This window comes from Aquarana catesbeiana, linkage group LG02 (genome assembly GCF_042186555.1).
Source record: "Aquarana catesbeiana isolate 2022-GZ linkage group LG02, ASM4218655v1, whole genome shotgun sequence".
In the NCBI taxonomy this organism is placed as follows: domain Eukaryota; kingdom Metazoa; phylum Chordata; class Amphibia; order Anura; family Ranidae; genus Aquarana; species Aquarana catesbeiana.
The window spans coordinates 190,196,101-190,211,719 of NC_133325.1; the positions used below are offsets into that span (position 1 = coordinate 190,196,101).

At 41.1% G+C, this 15,619-nt stretch overlaps 1 protein-coding gene across 2 annotated transcripts in view; it reads left to right on the forward strand.

Annotated features, from left to right (window-relative positions):
• The window catches only part of ADCY6 (adenylate cyclase 6), a 382,609-nt gene that overhangs the window by 102,463 nt on the left and 264,527 nt on the right, over positions 1 to 15,619 (forward strand). The gene's annotated exons all lie outside the window — the stretch shown is intronic.

Genomic DNA, 15,619 nt, shown 5'->3' on the forward strand with positions numbered 1-15,619 from the left:
CTGGGGGAGAGTCGTATTCTAAATTTTAAGATTGTGATAATTTTGCTGTGGTGAAAGGGAATCGCAGTCTTCACAAAGTACAAGGGTGAATTAAATTGTGTTACTTTCAGCACTCCATTAGCTTTCTTTGTTTGACAAGAACATGACCTGGCATCTGTGTGCACATGTGCTTTGACCATTATATAATCATGCATATATTTTTATAACCGTTTGAAATTTGTATTCAGTATATTAATCCTTTTTATTTCACAAGCATGTTTTTGGAGGAGGGAGTGGGGTTCTTCCACATTCACATGCAGGCTTGGATAACCAGCAAAAGTGTGTTGGACAAACTAGAAGACTGCCTTGGGTTTTTAAACTGCAGCAGCATTTTTTTTCTGTAAAGATTTAAACCTGTAGAAAACAAGTGACTGCCGTACAGTCGCCTAGCAGCACCTCAAAAGTTGTCCCAAATTGAGCAGTTGCAGTAAGTGGTTGCCTTACACATGCCTGGCATCCCTTAGTTTGTCCTAACTCATGTCCCTATTACTTTTGTTTGGTGTGCAGGGCAAATTACGTAGCTGTCCTATATGATACCCATGCAAATAGGTTTCTTCTTGTTCCCTGGTTGGACTTTTGATCTTTTGTTATGATTCTGTACAACCAAACTCTTTTAATCTGGTTCACATAGGCAAGGCTGCAGTGATTTCTGAGAATGTACAGCACTGGAAAGAATTGGAACTCTGAAACATACTGGCACCTTCTTGCAATCTCAGATTCGGGACTGTAGCTCACAGGGCAGCCCAATAGAAAAGATGGATGTCCGATTGAAACTGCAGGCCACTTAGCAAATAAGCTGTGTTCCTCCGTATGTTTTTAAATGCAAAGAGTAGGCCTTTATTGATCGGAATCAAAGGAACAGGGATCAACAAGGTGTCCATACACAGACATTTGCGTTGGGCCGCGGGGAGTTGGTCAGAAGAGCAGAACAGATGAATATGCTGTCTGACAGTCACAGCATCCACTGATCCACCCCCCCCCCCGCTGCTGCCTGCTAGTTGGTAGGACCGCCCTGGCATCCTATCAACCAATCAGGTGTGTGCCCCGCCCCCCAGGCCCTGACCTTCAGAGGAGGAGAGCTGAACTTCCTTCTCTAAACCTGCCTGTGCCCGGTCTCAGTGCCCTGGCCCCCAGCTTCTTCATGAGCCCTGTATGTGTCCTACTCCAATGGCTCCACTAGAAGAATTGGATCATAATGTAAGGGAGATCTATGGGGGACCCTGCTCTAAAGGGGGATCTATGGGACCCTGCTCTAAAGGGGGAATCCATGTTTGCGTATTGCTACTTCATACTTGTATACAAAGGACTCTGATGCTGCTGCTACATCTCAATACAACCGAAAAATATAAAAGGTAAACATTTTGAAAGTCTTTTAAACCTTTTATAATGGTATACCACAAGCAGTCTTTATATAAATGTTATTTTAAACTTATTTCTACTTGTAGAACTAGGCCAGAGAGTAGACGGCGTTTTTTTGATGTTTTTAATTTTGAAATGTACCCTTGGTGTCCTTCACTAAGGTCTGTACTTTGGAAAATTGTCCGCCACTGCCTTGGTCCGTGCCTATCCCTGTAAAGGAGATTTCTAAAAAAAAATGTTCAACCTGACCATTCTGCTTTTCCAGTGGTTGAGGCACATGCAATCCGATGTTTTGATGTGTGTTTTTTTTTTTAAACTATACGTTGACGGATTTGTCTTGTTCTATAACTTTAGAACCATTTGGTCCATGAAATAATTTTACTCGCCTCACTGTATGTGTTCCAATACCTTTTTAATGAAAGGGTTTGTACTGGATGCATGATGCATAAAAATAGAAGATAATTATAGTAAAATGTTCTGTAATGAGTAATAGAGATTGGCTATAGAACTGGCGCTTGTTTTGGTTTGTGAGAAATTATATCCAGTGAGTGTAAATAAGTATTTGACTTGATGATCAATTTTATCAATGTTTTAATATAGTTGATGTTGTCACCTAATTGTGTAGACAGACTTTGCTGTCATAAAGTAGATAACAGAGCAGAGTGTTCATGGTAACAACAGCTTGTATATGGCCTGACGTCATGCTGGTCTATTATAGGGATGTTATTTTAGTCAGCGCATTTCGATCTGTTGTGTCACTAGGCATGGATCTTAAAGTGGATTTAAAAAAAAAAAAATATATATATATATATATATATATATATATATATATATATATATATATATATATATATATATATATATAAAATTATACCCAGCCATGTTTTTGTGTGTGTGATTTTATTTTTGATAGACTGGAAAAAATTAGAACCCCTAATATTCTTTTTTTTTAATGGTCAAACAAGACAAGTAATGAGGGAAAGTCTCCAACAGTGCAACAGACAGTGAACAAAACAGTCTTACAAACATCCATACTAAAATTCTCATCAGTAAATTTGATGACTTGGTAAATGTCTTTGAAAGTATTTTAAAATATCGTAATGCTTTTAACATTTTGATTTTGGAATGAAATCGAATTTTCTGATTGAGGCTGAACACAAACCTCAATTTGACCCCACTAACTGTTCGAAAGTTGAATGAACATTCATGAAACCTAAGTCTTCGAATTATATTAGTCTGTTGGGTGGGGTTCTAGCCTTCCCCTACTCTGTCCTCCTACCCCCTACAAGCCACAATATTTCTGAAGATTGTCCTTTTAGACAGATGAGACAAAAATTACACTTTTTGGCAAGTCACATCAGCTCTATTTTTACAGATGGGAAAAAAAAAATACTTTCAATGAAGACACCATAACTACTTTGACACATACAGAAGGCTCAGCTATGTTTTGAGGCTGCTTCGCTGTGTTTGTCATTGAGTGCTTTGAACCTGTGCAGGGCACAATGAAATCACAAGACTATTAAGGAAATCTGGAGCGACACTTACTGCCCAGTGTCAGACGGTTCTGTCTCAGTCGCAGGTTCTGGGTCCTCCAACAGGATAATAACTATAAACACACAGTTAAAAGCACTCAAGAATAAACACTGGACTATTTTGAAGTGGCCTTCTGTGAGCTCTGATCTGAATCTTATTGAAAGTCTATGGCCATAGCTGAAACATGAACTCTGCAGAGCATAACCTTGAAACGTGAGACAGCTGGAGTTTCTTTAAGAAGAATGGGTCAAACTACCTGTTGGTTAATGCAGAAGTCTCATTGAGAGCTACAGAAATCACTTGTTTGCAGTATTGCCTCAAAAGCTTGTGCAACAAAATATCAGTGCCAATATTTTTGTCCATGACATTTTCATTTATTTTATTTAAAATATTACATCCAGTCAAAAGCAAAGTATGATTTTAAATTAAATAGGGAATAAACCATAATGGATGCCAATTACTTCTGTTAGTTTCAAGTTGGGTATTTTAGAGAAATTCTCGGGTTCTTCTTTCATGGAAGAGTACTAACATGGCTGTATGCAGAATAGAACAAGCTATGTTCTTAAAAACCCAGTGCCACTAGAGAGCCAAAGACAGAGAATGTCAAACTTCATTTCATCCTGGGCCGCATCAGCATTATGGCCGCCTCAAAAAGGCCGGTTTATCTGCAAGACTGTGTAAATTTATACAGGATTTTTTTCTTAGAGAATGAGTGCAGGAACGCAACCACGCCCCCCTCACTAAACCACATCGAACAGTGGGTGTAGCCAAATTGAACAGTGGGAGGCAATAAATACCAGGGGTGTGCTATGTAGAGAGTGCAAGGTTCAGGGGTGCCCTATGTGCAGGGTTTGGAGGAGGGGGTTTTGCACAGTGTGCTGGGTTAAGCTCTTTCACAGGCTGTCCACACCTCACTTCCACCCTGTCTCAGCTCTGACCTCTGTACCACTCTCCCCCATCCCTTAGCCTCATCCCCCAAAGCTTCCTCGCATCTCACCTTTTCAAAAATTTAACCAGCACAGCTATAGTTCCTCCAGTGTAGGCAGCTTTGTGTCTTTTTTTTCTTCCTTTTTCTTTCTTTTTCTTTCTTTCTTTCTTTCTTTCTTTCTTTCTTTCTTTCTTTCTTTCTTTCTTTCTTTCTTTCTTTCTTTCTTTCTTTCTTTCTTTCTTTCTTTCTTTCTTTCTTTCTTTCTTTCTTTCTTTCTTTCTTTCTTTCTTTCTTTCTTTCTTTCTTTCTTTCTTTCTTTCTTTCTTTCTTTCTTTCTTTCTTTCTTTCATCATTGGTCAGCATCTGTGCACCCAGGCACAGATGGGGGCTACTGTGCAGCCTACCACGCAATGCCCCATGCCTCCTATAACCACACTGCAGCTCCCTTGCCCCTGCTGCGAGTGCAGGGCAGGCAGGGATCTGTGAGAGTCGCCAAGAGGAAAGCTATTCTTGTAAACACAGAAGGTTTCTGTGTTTACAAATGGCAGTGGTGAGCAGGGAATGGCGGTAAAAGGTTCTGCCACATTCAGCTGAAAAAAATCTGACCTGATGCTGCAGCTGTCCCCTGCCGGCTTTAAAACTGAGTTATCAAAGACTGCTGATCGCTCAGTTCACCTGCTATCTGCTCTGCCCCTCCAGCTCTGATTGGAGTGCTGGACTGTGCATAGGGTGGGAGTGGCTTGCTCAGGCTGAGAGGCTGAACCAGCTACCCCTCTAGGCATCTAGGTGGATCCTAAAATTGTTTGGATCCCTGCAGAGCCTGCACTGACTCTGTGACATCAGCCAACAGGCAGCTACAGCCCACTGTCAGCTGAATCTAGTACACAGGAGTGCAGAACAAAGTGCACTCCCGTGATCCCCAGGAGAATTATTACCAAAGAGCTTTGGCCATACTTCTCCTTTAAAACAGGTCACATTACAGCTCATTATCTGGTGCACTTGTAGCAAGCTCATGGCAGTTATGGTATTTTATAAGTCTCATGCTGAGGTGCTTTGTATAGTATGTCTTTGATGTTTCCTCTCCTCGGTTTTTACTGAGGAAACTTTGTATTTGACAGATAACTTTTCTTAACATTTTGTTCAACACTGCCCGGTGACAAAAACTGTACCCAGTGTTTAATTGCTGGCAGCCAGCACAACTTAAAAAAAAATAAGAGAGAAATAGAAACTACCTATTCATAAGGTAACAGAGGACCTCAAGGCACAAAAAAGAACATTAGCTGCATGCTACCTCTTTCTCTTTAAAAGCCCACCTCTCTTTTGAGTTGAGCCAGTCCAAAGATCACTTCCCTAGGTTCCTTACCCCTGCGTGGCTCTGTCCCCTCCAAGGATCCCATGGAGTCCTCCCTTAGTGCGCTCCTATGAGAGACTCCAAGCTTATGTTGTGACACTGTCTGTTTAGCCAGGGAGGAATAAACAGGACACGCATTCACTGTGGCTGCAGTGGCACTTGGAATAATGGGTATGTTGTCCTGAGGAGGGAGATTAGAGAAATTTTCGTGACATGAGTGTGTACTCCCCGATCAGAAGTACAGGAAAGCGGCACAGAGGAACCTAGAGGCTGTGGTGGTATAGACAACAGATTTGAAGCGTTTCTGGGCTTTTCTTTAAGCATTTTATTACTCAGCTCAACTGGTCCATACAAGTTTAATTATGATTACAAAATTTTGAGGATTTAGTACTTTTAATAACAGAATGTTGAAACTGTCCTACCACCCCAATTCCAAATAAGTTGTTTGGATGGCACGGTGAGCTGTGTTCACAGACAGGGATTTTTGGAATTATTACTGAGCCCATGCAGTGATGTTCATCATAGAATCATGCGTGTTAACGCAGTGCCGTCGGATGTCCCAAAAATCATGGGCATCCAATGTTGCGTTTCGGCCCTTGTTCCTTGTACACAGAGATTTCTCCAGATTCTTGGAATCTTGTGATATTATGTAATCTAGAAAATGATCTCATTTAAAGTCCTTTGCAATTTCAAGTTGATGAACGTGATTCTGAAATTTTGGTTGCCAAGTTTAAGACACAGCCTTTCAGAACCTCCGCCCATCTCCGAGACACTGAGGGAAATGTACTAAAACTGGTGCCCTCAGAAGTAGGGTGATGCCGTAATGTAGATGCGACAGGTTTAGCTAAGAATGAACTTTGGAGATAATATTCATATATATTTTTTTTGCTATATTTGTGTTAGATCAAGTAAAGACATTGCTTTAAAACCAGTAGCTCCATAACATGGATGGGATGAGGATAGAAATTTAAAGCGGAGTTCCACCCATTTTTTTCATTTATTAAAATTTTTAGCAGCAGCTTTTTTTTATAACCAGACACTTGCCTGTCCCACGGTCCAGCGATTCCCCCTCCTCTCCACTGCGCCGTCATAGCAACTGTGGGCACCCGGCCGTGACAGCTTACGGCTTCATGGCTGGGCGAGAGTCATGCTGCACTCTGCTATTGGCCAGGCAATCTTCTGCGACCTGTGACGTGTTCCAGAAGAGCGCTGGCAGGGAGGGTACAGCCCCCCCCCCCCCCAAATAAATGACATGCCTGTCAGGGGACGAGGAGTGCTTAAAGCGGAAGTTCCACTTTTGGGTGGAACTCTGCTTTAAAGGTGCATTCCAAATCAACATGTACAGAACCTAGAATATGATAACAAGTAGTTATTGTTTATACTATTAACAATTAGATTTTGTTAACGATTTGCATATAGCAGGTCCTTCATTTTCTCCTTGACAACAATGTTTCCTGTAAACCACCATCACATTCAGCCCAAAGCAATACTGATATTGGCTAAAATCTAGTAAAAACACAAAGCCCAAAATATGTTAAGCCAATGTATTCATCTAAATGGAAGTAGACCCATTTCATGTCATGAAGTGTAGTGCATTTCAGTTAGCCCCCATCCATACTTGTTTTCTCTATGCCTTACTACGCTCACCATGGCAAATCCTATTTTTTCTAATTCTCCTTGTTTACACTTGTACAAAGTTGCCCTATGCTAAAAAGTAATCAGACTTCAATGGGTGCGTCTCCTGTAACACAATCTGTGAATGGGGAAGTGTCAGAGTAGCAGGATTATTTCCCCCATCCATAGACGAATGTACACTAAGCTGCCCTACCTGCCGAAAGGAGGGTAAGAAGTCCAGGACCCTTTTTTTTTTTTTTTTTTATTGTGCCTCCCAGAATGACATGGTGCTGCAACGCCATCAGGTTTCGCGTGCGAAAACACAGGTAAGAATGGCAACCCATCTTGTTTTGCGAGCGGGTTGGAAACGCACTGCGAGCGTTCCTGACCTGCAGAAGTGTGAACCTAGCCTAGGAAAAAACTTCCCAATTGTTCACTGCAGCTTCACGCAAGACGTGGAGTCATTAAGCTCATCACGCTGCAAGACATCCTTAAAGTGTTCGTTCACCTTTACATTTTGTTTTTATAAAGGTGAACTAACACTAGACACCTTCTCCACCACCCCAGTCAATGTTGACTGCACTGACCAATCATAATCCATGTGGTCTGTCCTGGAAGAGCTGACAGAAGATGGAGGACAGGGATTTTAAATTCCCAGACTTTGGATTGGATGTGCTGACAGCAGCCCCAGAGATAAGTGCATCAGGGACCAGGTGGGTGGGGACTGGAGAGAATATGCGACGTCAGTTCACCTTTACCTTTTTTCTCTAAAGGGTCCTTTTTTAATCTAAATTCCAGCTCCCCTATGTACCAATATAGCATTAATGTACTTATTTTGCAAAAATAAAACTGCTTTCCGTTTACTCTACACACACTTGCCTCACTTTCTTCATAGCTGTTTAACCACTTGCCACCCAGGCCAATTCTGACATTTCTCTCCTATGTATGTACCTATGTAAAAATCATAATTTTTTTGCTAGAAAATGACATGGAACCCCCAAACATTATATATGGTTTTATAGGAAAGATCCTAGAAAATATAATGGCCATCGTTGCAACTTTATATCTCACACGGTATTTGCGCAGCAATTTTTCAACGCGTTTTTAGCTTAAAAATAACAAAACGTAAAGTTAGCCCAATTTTTTTGCATAATGTGAAAGATGACGTTACGGAGAGTAAATAGATACCTGACATGTCACGCTTCAAAATTGCACGCACTCCTGGAATAGCGCCAAACTTCGGTACTTAAATATCCCCATAGGGTGACTCTTTCAATTTTTTTTTTACTGGTTACATGTTTTGAGTTAGAGGAGGTCTAGGGCTAGAATTATTGCTTTCGCTCTAACGTTGGCGGCGATACCGCACATGTGTGGTTTGGACAATGTTTTCATATGTGGACAGGACTTGCATATGAGTTCGCTTCTGCAAGCAGGGACAGGGGCACTTTCAATTTTTTTTTTTTTTTTTTTTTTTTTTTATTGTTAATTTTACTTTAATTTTTCTATTCTGACACTTTTTTTTTTTTTTTTTTTTTTTACAATTTTTTTTTGATCACTTTATTCCTATTGTAAACATCCCTTGTATTAGGAATAAGCATGACAGGTCCTCTTTTACAATGAGATATAGGGTCAATAATACCCACATCTCACATCTAGGATGGAAAGCCTGAAATAAAAAAATTAAAAAACGATCTCAGCTTCCCAGCCAGGGCGGCGCCATTTGCTTGAATGCAGAGGCCTGGCGTGACGTCATAACATTGTGCTCGGCCTCTGAACAATCCATAGAGATTCCGGGGATTATCTGATCCACCGGAAATCTCTATGGTCACCATCTGGGGCCGGCGGATCCCTTCTCCGACTCACCAATGGCAGCGACAATTTGGTAGAAGCACCGGAGTGCGGCAGGAGGGGGGTACGTCTCCTCTCGCCGCTCATAAGAACCATCAAGCGGTGGAACCACCGCGATGATAGTTCTTATGGTGTAGGGAATCGCTGGTACTAAAAGATTATATCTGAATGATGCCTGTAGCTGCAGGCATCATTCAGATATCACCGCTCAAAGTCCAGGACGTCATATGACGGCTGGCGAGCAGGAAGTGGTTAAAAAACTGCTCGATTACTTCGGCCTTTTTGAACAGACTTTAGGTCATGACACAGGAAGGAGTTGACCAGCTGATCTCATTAGCACACACCCTGCATCTACCCTCAGCTGGTTAACTCCTTCCTCTGTCATGACCTAAAGTCTGTCCAGGAAGTAAGTCAGAAGTAATCGAGCAGTGTTTTAGTTTTTTTAACGGCTATGAAGAGAGTGAGTTAAGTATGTGTATAATAAATGGAAAGCTGTTTTATTTTTGCAAAATAAGTACATGAATGCTATATTGGTACATAGGGGAGCTGGAATTTAGAAAAGGTGAACTTCACCTTTTTAACTACTTCCCACCCGGACACTGCACATAAACCGGTGGGTGCTTCCTCCTTCTGAGTGGACATCCTGAACGTCCCTCAGATGGAGCAAGATCGCGCAGCCGAGTGCCTGCGCAGGCACGTGGACATGGCAGATCTTGGATCGGCAGGAGGGCTCTGTGATTCGACCAATCACAACCATCATGTGATGTAAATAGAGAGCTGGTTGCTAGGCGATCAGCTCTCCTTCTCCTCACACGGAGATTGTCAATGAGGAGGAGAGCGGCTCTCTGCAGCTGGACGGTGATTAGTGTGTATGAGCTGTTTTTTCACCTTAATGCATCCTAAGGTGAAAAAACGCAAAAGATTACAACCTCTTTAAAGAGGTTGTAATGGGAGTTTTTTTATTTTTGTTTGTTTTTTTAAAAAACAAATGTGATACTGCTCTGTGCAGTGGTTTTGCACAGAATAGCCCTGATCCTCCTCTTCACCCAATCCCCCGCTTAGTGCTTCGATAGCAAATGGCACACAGTGCGGCTCGGTGCTGCCCCTGCTCTCTGTGCACTGGCTGTGATTGAGCGCAGCAGGAGACAATGGCTCCCACAGCTTTGTCTAAGCCAGTGAAGAGAGAACTAGAACAGCGATCCCACTCTTGGGCACACCGCTGAATCAACATTGGGCTCAGTTAAGTATAAGGTGTTTTTTTTTTTTTGTTTTTGTTTTTTTTTGTTTTTTTACCTTTAATCTATGCAATGCATTAATATTAAAAACCTGACTTTAGAAACACTTAATTAGTGGTGCCTTTTTTGTATATTACAGGATAATGTATAGTCTAAAAATCCTTGCTGCCTTCAGATCATATTAATATTTATTCCTTAAAAATGTATAAAATTAAAATTGCCTAGTCTAAGGATAACCTAATCAAAAATTACACATATCACTCAGGAGCGGTTGTGACACCCTAGGAAACCTAAATCTATAATAATAAAATAATAAATATATATAATAAATAATATAAATATATATAATTTTAGTTTGCTATTTATGTGAAAGAGATCAGCCTAATGTAAATATTCTTATGTTTATTTCTTTCAAACCCTCGTTTCTATTTATAGTTTGTAATTATGTGTATAAGGAGGTGGCCATATTTGCTTATTACCTACACAAGCTCTGCTTTCCGGTTGTTCCTTGTTGATTCTTGTATCTCACTGTGACTTTCCAACACAAAGCTTTTCTGTGTGAAAACTAAAGACTATCTGCTGTCCCAAATTACCTGAAACGGCCACAGTATTTGTGGTAATCAGAGACTTTGTATTCTAGGCTTTAAAAGAAGTATGTCCTTTTTAATTTTTTAATTTTTTAATTTTTTTATATTCATACTTGGCTAGGTGGATGCAGCATCAGACCGATTCTGCAGTTGTCCCTCAGCGTCTCTTCACTGAGAACCTAGCGATCGAACACCGCCGATGGCTTGGTTCTCTCCCCTCCCTGAGCGGAGAGCTGCTGCCTGTCAGTCAGCATCTCTCCTGCTCTGATCCTCCACGCTCATTGGAGCGCTGAGCTGTGGATGGGCGGGGAGAAGCCATCACAGCGGCTCGCTGAGGCTGCCATCAGTCAAGGCAGCTGGCAGATCCAGACTTCTGAAGTTGGGATGGCACGCTGCCTCGACTGATAGCAGTGATTTCAGCAGAAAGTGGACTTCAGACCGCTGAAAACGGGTTCAGTTTGCACTCCTGTGACCCATAGGAGAAGCCCAACCTAAAAAGCTCAGGCTGGACTTCTCCTTTAAGTCGCAAGATCAAGTATTTATCTTTATTCATAGTCCCATAGCGGGAAAGTGAATTTCAAAGAGCGATTCTCATGTGATTTTTGTGTGTCGTATAAGGCAAGTCCATTCGCTTGAATGCGCTGCCCTTTGTGTAAATTCTATTGAGTGTGTATTACTGTGCTGTATATTGGTGCAGGACACGGGTGTGTTAAATAAATTTTGCTGTCCTTAAAAAGTAACCTCGCCCTAATCCACACCTGTTTATTTTCTCACAAATATGTGGAATGCCTTGCCTGAACCTTCCTTTGGTGAGTTTGTTTACTCCCCTGTCTTGTCTGCAGATTAACCTTTTTATGCATGATTTTAGGAGGATATTTGTTCTAATAACGAAATGATTTAAATTATCTCTACCTCAAAGTGATATTTTAGTTTTGTATGGTTGCTGGGATGTTAAATGTTGGCTTATAACGCCTCTTAATGACATTACTTGCTTTGTAGTGTTTTGAATATACAAACTGTGGAATCCAATTGCAAGGATGGACATCGTGATTATGGTGTTATGGTAAGGGACAGAGAAACAAAGAACTGCAGAGAAATCTCAACAGTCTCTTTAGGATATAATAAGACAGTGGGGGGAATTAATAGAGCTTCCTGAGCCATTATAATGGTGTAAAACTGGTGCAACTGGAGTGCACCAGATTACCTAGTTCAGCTCTTTGGACAAACGTAGTACGTTAAGGGTTCAGCACAAGCTGATGGCTGCAATAGTAAGCTAACGGCTGTAAAACTACCGATCGCATTCACAGTGTGGGTGGAGTGGTTAGCCCCCCCCCCCCCTTCCCCCGCATGGTTCCCAGGCTCTCCCACTCTTAGACCCCTTTTACACTGGGGCCACGGTCGCGTCAGTGTGAAGACCGTGAGCCCTGGGCCCACATCAGAGGGTATCAAAATGGTGGGCGGGAGAAATATCCATTCCCTAGTCTGTTCAGATTTCATTCGCAGCACAGCTGTTTTCCAAGCATTGAAAATTGTGCTCTTTTTAGGAACTTGCCATCAGTTGGCTGCACATAAGCATAAAATAATTCAAATAATATTTTATATTCACCAGAATAAAATTATCAAGAAAAAGGAAAATGTCTTTCTGTGTTGAAAATAACAAATAGACTATGTATGGAAAACATTTTATATCCCCTTTCCCACAGAGGGAACAGCCGAGCGGTTTTTGACAAAGCAATCTCCTTGAGGTGTGATTTAAGTTTTGCCTTCCTGCGTTAGTTGTGTCTAGATTGTAAAACCGAAAATCTCAAGTGCTAACCAGTGATTTTCAAACACAAAAGTGTGAACTGAACCTATAAATAAATGATAAACATTCCTCATGAGCATATGTTTAATTGTGTGCAAGAAATGTGCTTAAAAAACACCAGGCAAACAACTAAATAAAGTGTTGTAACACATATGGGAAATGTCTTACTCACTAAAATATTTGTAATCCTCTTTAACCATGTATGTTTTATTGCTTTTTAAAATGCTTATGCAATGGTAAACAATAACCCAAAAAAAAATGCTATACAACTTCAAATACAATCTATATTATTACATAACATAATTGATGGTGCCTTGAAATCATTAACAGAACACAGCAGGGAAATTTGTGGGCTATTTTATAAAAGGGTTAGCGTTAAGCAGGCCATGCATAGTCGCATTTCGAACACATTTTCTTTTCAAAATCAGAAAGTTCGGTTTTTTTTTTTGTGATCCGATGATGCCACCATTGATTTTCGAAATTCGGCCAACCAAGCCTTCAATTTCACCTCATGTTGCTACAGAAAAGAATTTTCGTGGCTGGGAATTTATTACATTTCTCGCACGATTCTCCCATCTTTGATTAGAAAATCATTCATTTTTCTAAAAATTTACAACATGTCCAATTTCTCAAATTTGATAGCCACACGAAAATCGGCCGTTGCTGCAGCCCACTAATGGTGTGAAATTTGTACAAAAATTCTTGGATACGATTTTCGAAATTCGAACTGTGTATGGCTGGCATTAGAATTAATTTGCTTTTTACATGCATCTATGAAGGGGAAAAGTCCCTTCCACATAAAAAGGATTAGTTAGTTGCAGCAGTATTGATACTGACAGGTATTATAATTGTAGGTACTATACTTTGTATTTTTTACACTGGCTTTGTTTACGTTTTTTTTAAGTAACACTAGGCTAACTTATGTTTTTTGGTCTTTTTTTTTTTTTTTTATCTGCCTGTAGTTTAGTGTTAGGAAGCCGATTTCAAGTTACATTTTGTGTTATTCTAGTGAACATGGTAACAGTTTTCTACTCCGTTGTTTAACTTCCCTATAAAGGCTATTTACTGTAGATCTATACATTGTCTATGCGTAGTGCACTACTGTTGCCTAGCAATTTGCAGGCCGGGTGACTGATTTCTTTGCACCTTCCATCTTTCCTGAAAACTATCACAGAAATATGCTTTTAATGCACACTCATATTTCATGGAAGCTACCCTGGCCTCGGTGCCCTCATGAAGGGAGGCTTCTAGCTATATTTTAATAATGGTAGGAATCTAATATTGATGCAGCTTTATAAAAGATGGCAGAAATAATAAGGGCATGTGTTACTTGTATCTGCTTTTTTGAATTCCACTAGAACATAATGACACATGCCAAGTACATTGGTGGGTGGTCATAGGCACCACATCCCTTACAGTAATCTACAATGTCACTTTAGATGGGACTTTCTTGGTGCCAAACATTTATCACAAATTATTTTTCACATAAAAAATATTTTGATTGTTAAAATCTTAGAGTAACTCCATTTTTGTTAAGAAAAAATACATTCCCCTCTGGGTGATCTATGTACATTGCAAGGATTTTAATAAACTTTGTTGCAGATTCCCACCTTTTGTTAATCTGAAGATATGGCTGTTTGTTTGCCCGTGTCCATGTGCAGAGTGAATGGGAGTGATTTTATAATCAGCTGCTGCTCCTGCAGGGTTATAATGAGGTACGTGGCAGGGTCTGCATCCCTTTGGATGTGATTTCCCTTTGGAAATATCTCACCAAAAAATTTTGTTACAGGGGTAGCTCAAAATCTGTTTTGTATATTAGCGCAGACTTCTTGGAAAATCAGTAAGCCAATCACACAAAGAATTAAATTTTTTTGGGGGGGGGGGGCGTTCTGTACACCATCTGTGTACAGATTGCATTTTACAGAAAATTGCAGATTGAAAGAGAAAGTACATTTTTAATACTATTCAAATACAATATACTTGTGTCACAATTGTATATGCTATATTATTTTAATTTTTTTTTATTTGCTAATTTTTTTCCCCCCACAAAATTGGAGTTACCCTTTTAACGATTAATACTCGCATAGAATCACATCACGTCTGCTGCTACATTTTGAGTTTTAACAATAGAACTCAAACATTTTAACCCTGATAGCTTATACCCTGTGGCGTATTCCTGTGACATGCTTCCAGTCATTTCTTTAATGGTCTTATCTCTGTATGAATACTGCTCTTACAGTACAGGGGAGGCAGCTATTTGACGCATTTCACATTGAGCTTCTCCAAAACCAGGGATATTTCCTAGTACAAACATAGCATATTAATTTTACATACGGGAACGTGTGTGTGTATATGTATGTATGTTTTTTTTCAGGGCTATATACAAGGGGTCGATCAATTATCAGAGTGGCCGATTATTAGGGCCTATATGCACAATTTTTCAAATAATCTGTATTGGTCAGAAATTTACCAATTTTATTGATATTGTTCAGACCTCCCTCTGTCCCTGTGCGGCGCTTGCTGCAGTCTCTGCCAATCTGCTCCCCTGGATACCATTTAAACAAGCCCGGATTGGTCATAGGGCACACCAGGCATCTGCCCTGTGGGCCGGGACAAAGTAAGGCCGACTCACATTGCTCACAGTCTGTGACTGTGAGTCACAGATCACCTGTGCCGTAGACTTGCAGATTCACAGCAGTGTGCCGAGTGCGCTCTCCTGCTCCCGACACTAGCTAGAACGGGAGTCTCGGGCAGCCGATGGATAGATTACAGGCAGCCCTGTATTGCCAGTCATTGTCCTATACCTTCGCCGCTCTCCTCTTCACTGGACAGCGGCCAGCATCACAGGGCTGGTTGGGGGCGGGAGCTGCTGGAGTTAACTTATCACAATAAACAGTAGGTGATTGGTTGCCGGACAATCCTAGCAACCAATCACCAGCCTGGAAATGTAAAAAGTTAACTCCGGCAGCTCCCGCTTCCACCTCCATCCAGTACTGTGATACTGGCCGATCGCTGCTCTGCTGAACACCTGTGTAAGGTAGGAGAGTTCTACCAACACACTGGTGTGTGTATCAGAGGACACTACGGGGGGGGGGGGGGGGGAGGGGTGCAGGGGACAGAGGGAAGTGGGACAAAGGATAATGCTATGGGGGTACAGAGGACAGTACAATATGGGGGGGTAGGTGATGTGAAGGGTGGACAGAGGACACTGTTTTGGGGGCACAGGACACTTCTATGGGGGGAAGGGCAGAGGACACTACAGTGGGGGAGGGGGGATGATATGAAGGCGGGCAGAGGAAACTACATGGGGGAGGGGTTTAT